This window comes from Hakea prostrata, unplaced genomic scaffold (genome assembly GCF_041222555.1).
Source record: "Hakea prostrata isolate BN-2017 unplaced genomic scaffold, UWA_Hpros_2 contig_131, whole genome shotgun sequence".
NCBI lineage: Eukaryota > Viridiplantae > Streptophyta > Magnoliopsida > Proteales > Proteaceae > Hakea > Hakea prostrata.
This window is the reverse complement of record NW_028291250.1, coordinates 3,424-11,452: the sequence shown is the minus strand read 5'-3', so window position 1 is coordinate 11,452 and position 8,029 is coordinate 3,424. Positions and strand designations below refer to the sequence as shown.

Below are 8,029 nucleotides of genomic sequence, written 5' to 3'. Positions count from 1 at the left end.
TCTGGTCACGTGGCAATGTACGTCTCCCTGAATCGCGCTGATCAAGCTCTTGTGGTAAAACCACTCGTCTGGTGAGCATGCGGAGTGCTTGGCTCACCTCCAAGAGTTGAATCTTTACCTGATCCAATTGATCTTGGATTGTATCAGGAGGAGGATTACGTCCTCCCTGGCCACCATCCACCTCGATAGGATTTTGGCTTTCCTGGGGAATATCTGGATTATTCACTCCAGGTATCTGAATACCGGAATTGCGTTGTGCAGCGGCTGCTGATCTAGTCACCATGGCTTTTCAAGTCGTTTCCCACAGACGGCGCCAATTGATGCGTCCAAAATCTGCTCAGCCCTTGGATCTCCATGTGATGTCCTGCAAAACGAAAGCGTCAGATGTGGCCCGACCGCTGGGGTCGGGAGTCCACCTCCGAAGGCTAAGTCAGTTGATGAACTTAATCAAAAACGGCTCTGCTAGAAGCGCAGAGCTAAGGAATGAAGAACTGGGAAAGGTGATCTAGATAGCAGATCACTGATAGTTTAGGTCTATCAGTATGTATCTGAACCTGAGTCTCAGATAGTATTCTTTTTTCCATCCCCCACCTTGTATGGTAGTGAGGTTTATATAGAGTGTACCTTCGGATCTCTTTCGTTGGATGCACTTGAGCCTTCTTCGGGTAGTCGTTGGATCTTATCAGTGAGATCCGTTGAGCAATAGACTTCTACTAGTTTGGGCTAGTCGAGGACTCCTGAGATAACCTTTAGGTTACACGATGTTTATCCCTTCGATAATGATTATCCGCAGCTGTCAATTCGAGTCTGCCATCATTAGGGTGATTACCCTAATCCATAAGTAGGATTAGGGCACGCTTGCAGCCGAATAAGCTTTCTTCTTCAGCAAGCCATCTTCTGGATCCGGTTTGCTCGGGAGTGAATCGGTTCTTTCCGTCTCGACCGGGGTCGAGGGTCGGACCAGGTATGAACCCGGTCTGATCATAATCCCTCCGTATCACATGGGAACAGAAAAAGTAAAAGTTTATTTTTTTTCTTGGGGAATGAGAGGTGAAACATATGAGAGGGGAACAAGAGTAAATATAGAGTAAGTATAGGGGAGAGAGATTTTTTTTTTTTTCAAAAAATTAAAGATACATTTAAAGGGGGTACAATGTCTGACTAAGACCAAATATGAGTATACACAAACATAAAAACATAACAAAACACAAAGGGGAAATTTTTGCGAGGTGCAATAACGAATCTAATTTATCCAAGTTGTGGATATTGATTCATTTCCTTCTATTGTGGCATTTGATTTTCCTTCACCTTTTTCTCAGCTTGGACACCATAAACCTAGCAATGAACTGAGAACATCTATTTTTTCTCCATAATAACTCTCTTCGAACAACCAATCCAATTATTAAACCAGAGCAATATCCTGCCAAGGCAAACCTCCAATCAAGCATACATGTTTCATTATCATCATGATCATCTCCTTCTTGGATTGTCAATGTGGGAGGTAAAACTCTGCACTTCTTTGTCAAAGGAAAACCACATAATCCTGCATTTCCCTCATATGAAGCATTTGAAAAAGTGTTGAAATGGCTTCCTTGTGGAATAATTCCTATTAAGTTGTTGTCAGATAGATCCAAGACTTCAAGAAATGTCAAACTTGCCAATTGCATTGGGATTTCTCCAGAGAGTTTGTTTCTTGATAGATCTAGTGACTCAAGTCCACTTAGATTTCCCATGGAAAATGGAATTTTACCTGTTAGGCAATTTCCAGACAAGTTAAGCACTTTCAATGCTTTTAAATTTCCCAATGCATCGGGGATCTTTCCTACAAAGAAGTTGTTGGATAGATCAATGGTGGTGAAGGTGGTTAAAATTTTCTGTATTTCCAAGTATATTCCCTTCTTAGTGATTTCAATTCGGTCTTGATAGTATGCAGAACTATTTTCACTTTGGTAGTACAAGTGAGATGTATCCTTGTCAAACATCATAGCCTTCCAGTGACAAATGTATTGCAATGGTAAATCTCCAGTAAAATTATTAAAAGAGAGATCAATGACATTTAGGCTTGCAAAGGGACGAGAATGAGGTTGGACGGGTTGAGCAATGGGACCAGCAAATCTGTTAGACCTCAAAACAAGAACCTGCAACTCAGCAAGACTTTCCAACCAATGAGGAAAGGTACCGTTCAGCTGGTTTTCTGAAATATCCAATACCTTGAGTGACTCACAACTGCCGAGTGATCTCGGAATTTTTCCATGAAGCTTGTTTGCATTGAGTTTGAGGGTATGCATATTGCACCCATCTTTGAAAAGATCTAGAGGAATGGATCCATGTAAATTGTTCCTTTCCAAATTTAGCACCCCCATATTGCTTTTGCCGAGGCAAATTGGAATGCTACCGCTCAATTTGTTCTTGGACAAATCCAAGATATCAAAGTTTCTTATTTTGCAGATTGAGGAAGGGATTTTTCCAGTTAATTTGTTGCCTGAAATTGAAAAGAAATAGATGATTTTAGAGAAAAGGGAAGTGAGACTCCCTAAGATATGGGAAACAACCTCAATATCATACTCATCAAATGTTTGGGGAGAGCATGGTGTAGATGATTGACATTCTTGTATCATGTTTGAGTGAAGATCCAGAAGTTTTAACATGTTGAAGGAGTGATTAGGTAATGGCAATTCCAAACCTGTGATCACGTTGTTAGAAAGGTTCAGATTTCTCAAATTCTTTTTCCATATACATTTGGGTATCTCACCACCAAGTCTATTACCACCAATATATAGAGTGGTCAATTCCTTGGTATCCTTAAGGAAATTTGGGAATTTTGTAATTCTATTGTTAGAAAGGTCTAGACTAGCTAATTCATTTTGATTCTTCAGGAAATTTCTTGGGAATTCACTGATGTTGCAAGAATGCAAACTCAATCCAGAAATCTGAGCACTGACAAAATTGATGTCACCACTATGATTATTGCTGGGGAGACCATCATAGGAAAGATTTTTATCTTCTCCTAAGTAGTTAAAGTCATTGAGTGAAAGATCAAGGTATTCAATCGTACCTTTGATCTTTGAAATTGATCTCATCAAGTCTTCCCCATTCAAATGGTTGCCACTCAGATAAAGTTCTTGTGAGAAAGAAGAGATGTTGTGAATAGGAGGAGGCTCATTTATGACTCCATCAAATTGGTTATTGGACAAGTCCAAATGCCACATTGATGAGAGAAAAAACAATGAAGAATGGATGGGCCCTTGGAGTAATTGTTCTGCAACACTAGTAACCTAAGATTGGGAAAACTACCCTTGAAAAAGCAATCAGGAATTTGACCACCCAGACTGTTGTATGAAAGACTCAATTCTGTAAGCTGGGTAAGATTAGCAATAGAAGGAGGGACTGATCCAAATAAGTTACAACCATTGACAAATAATCCCTCCAAAAACAAGAGGTTCCCAATTGAACTTGGTAACATCCCTTGGAATTTTGTCCAGCCAATGGACAAATATTCAAGAGAGGTGTTCATTTGAGGGAATTCTGGCAAATGAACTAAGAGGAGAGGATTATCAAATAAGTCTATGCTACTCAACTTAGGTTGAAGAAAAACACTACTTGGGAAATCTCCGTAGAATCCACAACTAGAAAGACTAAGGAGAGTGAGAGAAGTGAGGTTCATCAAAGAACTTGGTATTGTGGAAGTGAGATTCTTGTTGTCCTGAAGGTCTAGCTCTTCCAGAAAATGAAAGCTCGAGACTGATGCATCCAAGGGACCTGTAAGTGAACAATTACTCAATGACAACACATGAAGGTTAGGGAGTGCAGATGATAAGTGATGACACCAATCCCTATTTATTTGAGATGACAAATTCACCCCGTCAAGATGGAGTTCTCTTAACATGGCTAAGGTTTGGACGAATGCTCTCAAATCAGGGATTTCAAGTTGAAACCATCCCACGTTGTTAGAGAGGTCAAGAGAAACCAACTTGGTGAGATTTGAGACTTCAGATGGGATTTGGCCCTGAAAGTTATTCCCAGAAAGATCAAGAGAGACCAACTTGATGAGATTTGAGATTTCAGATGGGATTTGGCCCTGAAAGTTATTCCCAGAAAGATATAGAGAAACCAACCTGATGAGATTTGAGATTTCAGATGGTATTTGGCCCTGAAAGTTATTCCCAGAAAGATCAAGAGAAACCAAATTGATGAGATTTGAGATTTTAGCTGAGATTTGGCCCTGAAAGTAATTCCCAGAAAGGTCAAGTGAAACCAACTTGGTAAGGTTGGAGATTTCAGCTAAGATTTTGCCCTGAAATTCATTGTAAGAAAGATCAAGAGAAACCAATTCTGTGAGCTGTGACATTTTTGACTGAAATTGTCCCGAAAAAGAGTTACCTGAGAGGTTGAGATGCATTAATCCAGAGAGTCTTTCAAAGCCCGATGGTGCAAAGTAATCAAAAGCGTTCCATGAGATGTCGAGCATTTGAAGGTGAAGGAGATTGAAGAGGGTACTATTGGAATGTATAGAACCATGAAGCCCCGAACTAAAGAGAGCAAGGCCAACTACATGACCAGTGGTGTCATCACAAGAGATGCCTTCCCAGAAGCAACAATCAGTATTTGGCTTCCACGAGTTGAGAGATGGAGGACATTCTCCAGAGGCACAGGAATGCTTTTGCTTAAATTGAAGTAAAGCAGAGCGCTCATCATGGAGACACAAATGAGAAGGAGAAGAAAGGAAACAAACCTGAAATAGAACTAGTAAGAAAAGAAGGAATTGCCAACACATACTTTGCCTTATAAATTTCTTCAAAGGAACTAGAATAGGTATAGGTTTTGTAATTGTTGGATGACTGATGCATGAAGGAGTTCTTCTTGCTGCTTATTTATAGACAAAACATGATTGAGACAGTCTCTAAGAAGGATCCTAATAGAAACGTGATTTATGGGCATGATAAAGTATTTTCCATGAAGAGGTCCTGTCCTCGAGCAAAAATTAAAGAAAATTCAAATGCAAATAAGAAACTAGTGCAACAAAATAAATCCAAACTCACTTTCGTAAGAATCAGGGTTACACTTAGCATGTGCAACAGGCCTTTAAACCACTAGGTTACCCCTAGAGGACGAGTTTTGTCTCGTGGATGTTTGCAATGAATGTACATCCAAAATTCCAATTTTAGCTCAAAATAAAACATTGCAAATTCCAACTCTAACAATTGGTAAGTACTCATACAAGATCAATAGCTATGACAATTTTTCTCACCATTGATTTAAGATCCCCCACACTTGAACTTTATTACCCCATATTGATTCTTGAGACTTAGCATATATCTCAATCAAGGACTCACTTTATATCTTTCAAGTACACCTCTCCTTTAAGCAAAACCACTCATAAAGTAAGGGGACCAAGGACTAAGGTTTTGAAGTATTTTTGACCAAACAATTTTACCAAGGCATTGATGACACTTGTATTTATTTCTCTTTTTTTTCTTTTAAGTTTCTACATTACTCCACTACGGTTGGCTTGAATGACATGGTGGAGCAGACACCAAAAACCCAAGTTACTTTGTAGCTTTGCTTTGCATATGCCAACATAGACAGTGATGCGAGAGTTCTTTTTAATAATCTCCTTCCTAAGAGTTTCGATCAAGTCACCTCGATTCCTGAGTCGGAGTGCCCTGTCTAGTTTCAAGGAATTCAACTTTTACTTTCTACTCTTTTTTTTTTTTTTTTTCTTCTTCTTCTTTTGTCATGCCCTACACAAAATTGATCTCAACTTCTAGCCAAAGAAACAAGGACCCACAAAACTCATAGATGGTTCGACGCCTTAAGTTAAGGGCTTTTTATTTTTCTAAGGAAAGTCTCATCTCAACATATATACAAGTTACCTTCCTCTCAATAGGGTTTTTATGTGTTCATGATGGGTACCAAAATCACTCTCATTTCACACATCATAGCAATTGAAAGAATATGTATAATAACCAAAAGTCAAAGTTAAAATCTACAACGCAGCTATACCCCCCCACACTTAAGTAATGCAATGTCCTCAATGCATATATGCTAAACAATGAAGACAAATGAGGGGTATACCTTTCAGTCAAGATGTGCTTATCATGGGAAGCTTTAGTCTTATCTTCAATATCAATGTATGATGGGGAAGGCACTCCAAATAAGAAAAACCGTGAATCGAAAAATCATCTCTAACGATCTCAAGAAAAACATTCACAATGTTAAAGAAAATTCTCATCATACGTTGAGGTTCTCTAGAAGGTTTTGCATCTTTCATAAGATGAATATGATGTTGTTCAATGGAAGAGCTTAGACCTTTGATATGAGTGATAAACCAACCCAATGCTTCTCTATTATCATTCAACAGTGTGATCAACTCTTCTGCTTTGTCAGAAGTTAAATCAGAGACAACAAGGACAGGAAGAGTATTATCTTGTTCCAATAAAGCATACTTCAAATTAGAAGGCAACTCTTTCAATTCTAGCTTGGGGGTTCAATTATTGAGGGCTTGGGAATGGAGATGGATAGAGATTTAATAGGCTCCAAAGGTGTGTGTGAAAATTTAGGACTTCAGAAAAGAAAGTTTCTGTCACATCCTCCCAGCCGGTACCCTAACTGGCATACCCGAGAGTGTGATCCATAGCCCAAAGATCAGGTATCGAGTAATCAACCTCCCACATAAACAATTACATAATCATGAACAATAATAATCGATGTGCGAAAGATAAACCATAGATCCAAATAAGGAAAGAATGAATTATATATAAATCAGAGTACTAAATATAATCAGAGTGTCTAAATCAAATAAGTAAAGTGAGGCGAAATCCCACTCTACAACCAGCGGAAATGTAGTTCTAGAAGAGAAGAAACAGAATAGAATCTAATTCCAATAGCAGGTACAATAGGTAACTAAATTGTTCTCAATCTTATAGACAATATCCCTATAAGTATAAATCTCATAGATGGTACAAGGGCGCTTCCACTCTATGGTCGGACTAAGCATCGTACGGAGCATAACCACTAGCGGGATCTTCAGTGTAATTGTCGTAACCGCAATCACTTTCCTGGAGATATGCCTCTTCTCCTTGCGCTTCTTCATACGAGCAGTCATGATACTCAGAACCTGTAGAATAGTCTAACAAACATTGTACAAAAAGGAATGAGTTTCAAAGAAACTCAGTAAGGCAGTTAAATCCATAATAACATAAATGGCAGGATTACAAAACAAACATATATGCAATGTGGTATGAGACAAACAATGAATGTATGAATCTAACACTATGTATGCTGGTCTCTAATGGCAGACATGCTTTAAGTCATAGCACCGTACTTCTTTAGGAAAGTCTCATTCACTCATCATCAGTTGGTAATGGGTCCTTCATCCCTCAGGACATTCCATGGCTGGGGTATAGGTCACCACTCTCTCACATCACCATTGGTCTAAGTACCGGCGCATGTCAGGGTAAAGCCTAGCCAAATGCAAGTCTTCTACTCAGTTACATCAAGTCAGATCCAGATACGTCCATTCCTCGCCCCTGGCTATCCTTTCCGGTATCCTTCACACTAGAGTCCTCATAGTCCCTGACTACGGACTCATCAACCCTATTGGTCATCCACATATGGTAAACGGGAAGCTCTCACGTCCTCTCACGGGTTGGTTACCGGTCTTGAGCGCCCGTGAGCCCAAGTCTATCCATATGCAACCCTACCGATAAATGGCCCCCACAATGTGATTCCTGTCCTCTCACGGGTTGGTTACCGGTCTTGAGCGCCCACGAATCCCCATTGCTACCACGGGTCGTTCGGTCTCAATACCCCTCCGATTAAGGTCTGACATAACGGGACATTCTAGCCAAACACTACTAGACAGTCCTAAATATGTCATCCAACAGTTTAGGAAGGTGTCCAGAGGGCATCTCCGGAAACATCCCATAATATTCCCGTAGTAGTCCTAGGACAGAAGTGTCAAAATGACACCTCTCCTTTCCAAACCATACTTAAGCATACACAAGCATCAATTCATAACATCACATAT

General features: G+C 39.7%; 1 pseudogene; it reads right to left on the bottom strand.

The window, feature by feature from the left end:
* Nucleotides 1–1,271: 1,271 nt before the first annotated feature.
* Nucleotides 1,272–4,774, bottom strand: LOC148998799 (receptor-like protein 49; annotated as a pseudogene).
* Nucleotides 4,775–8,029: the final 3,255 nt, after the last annotated feature.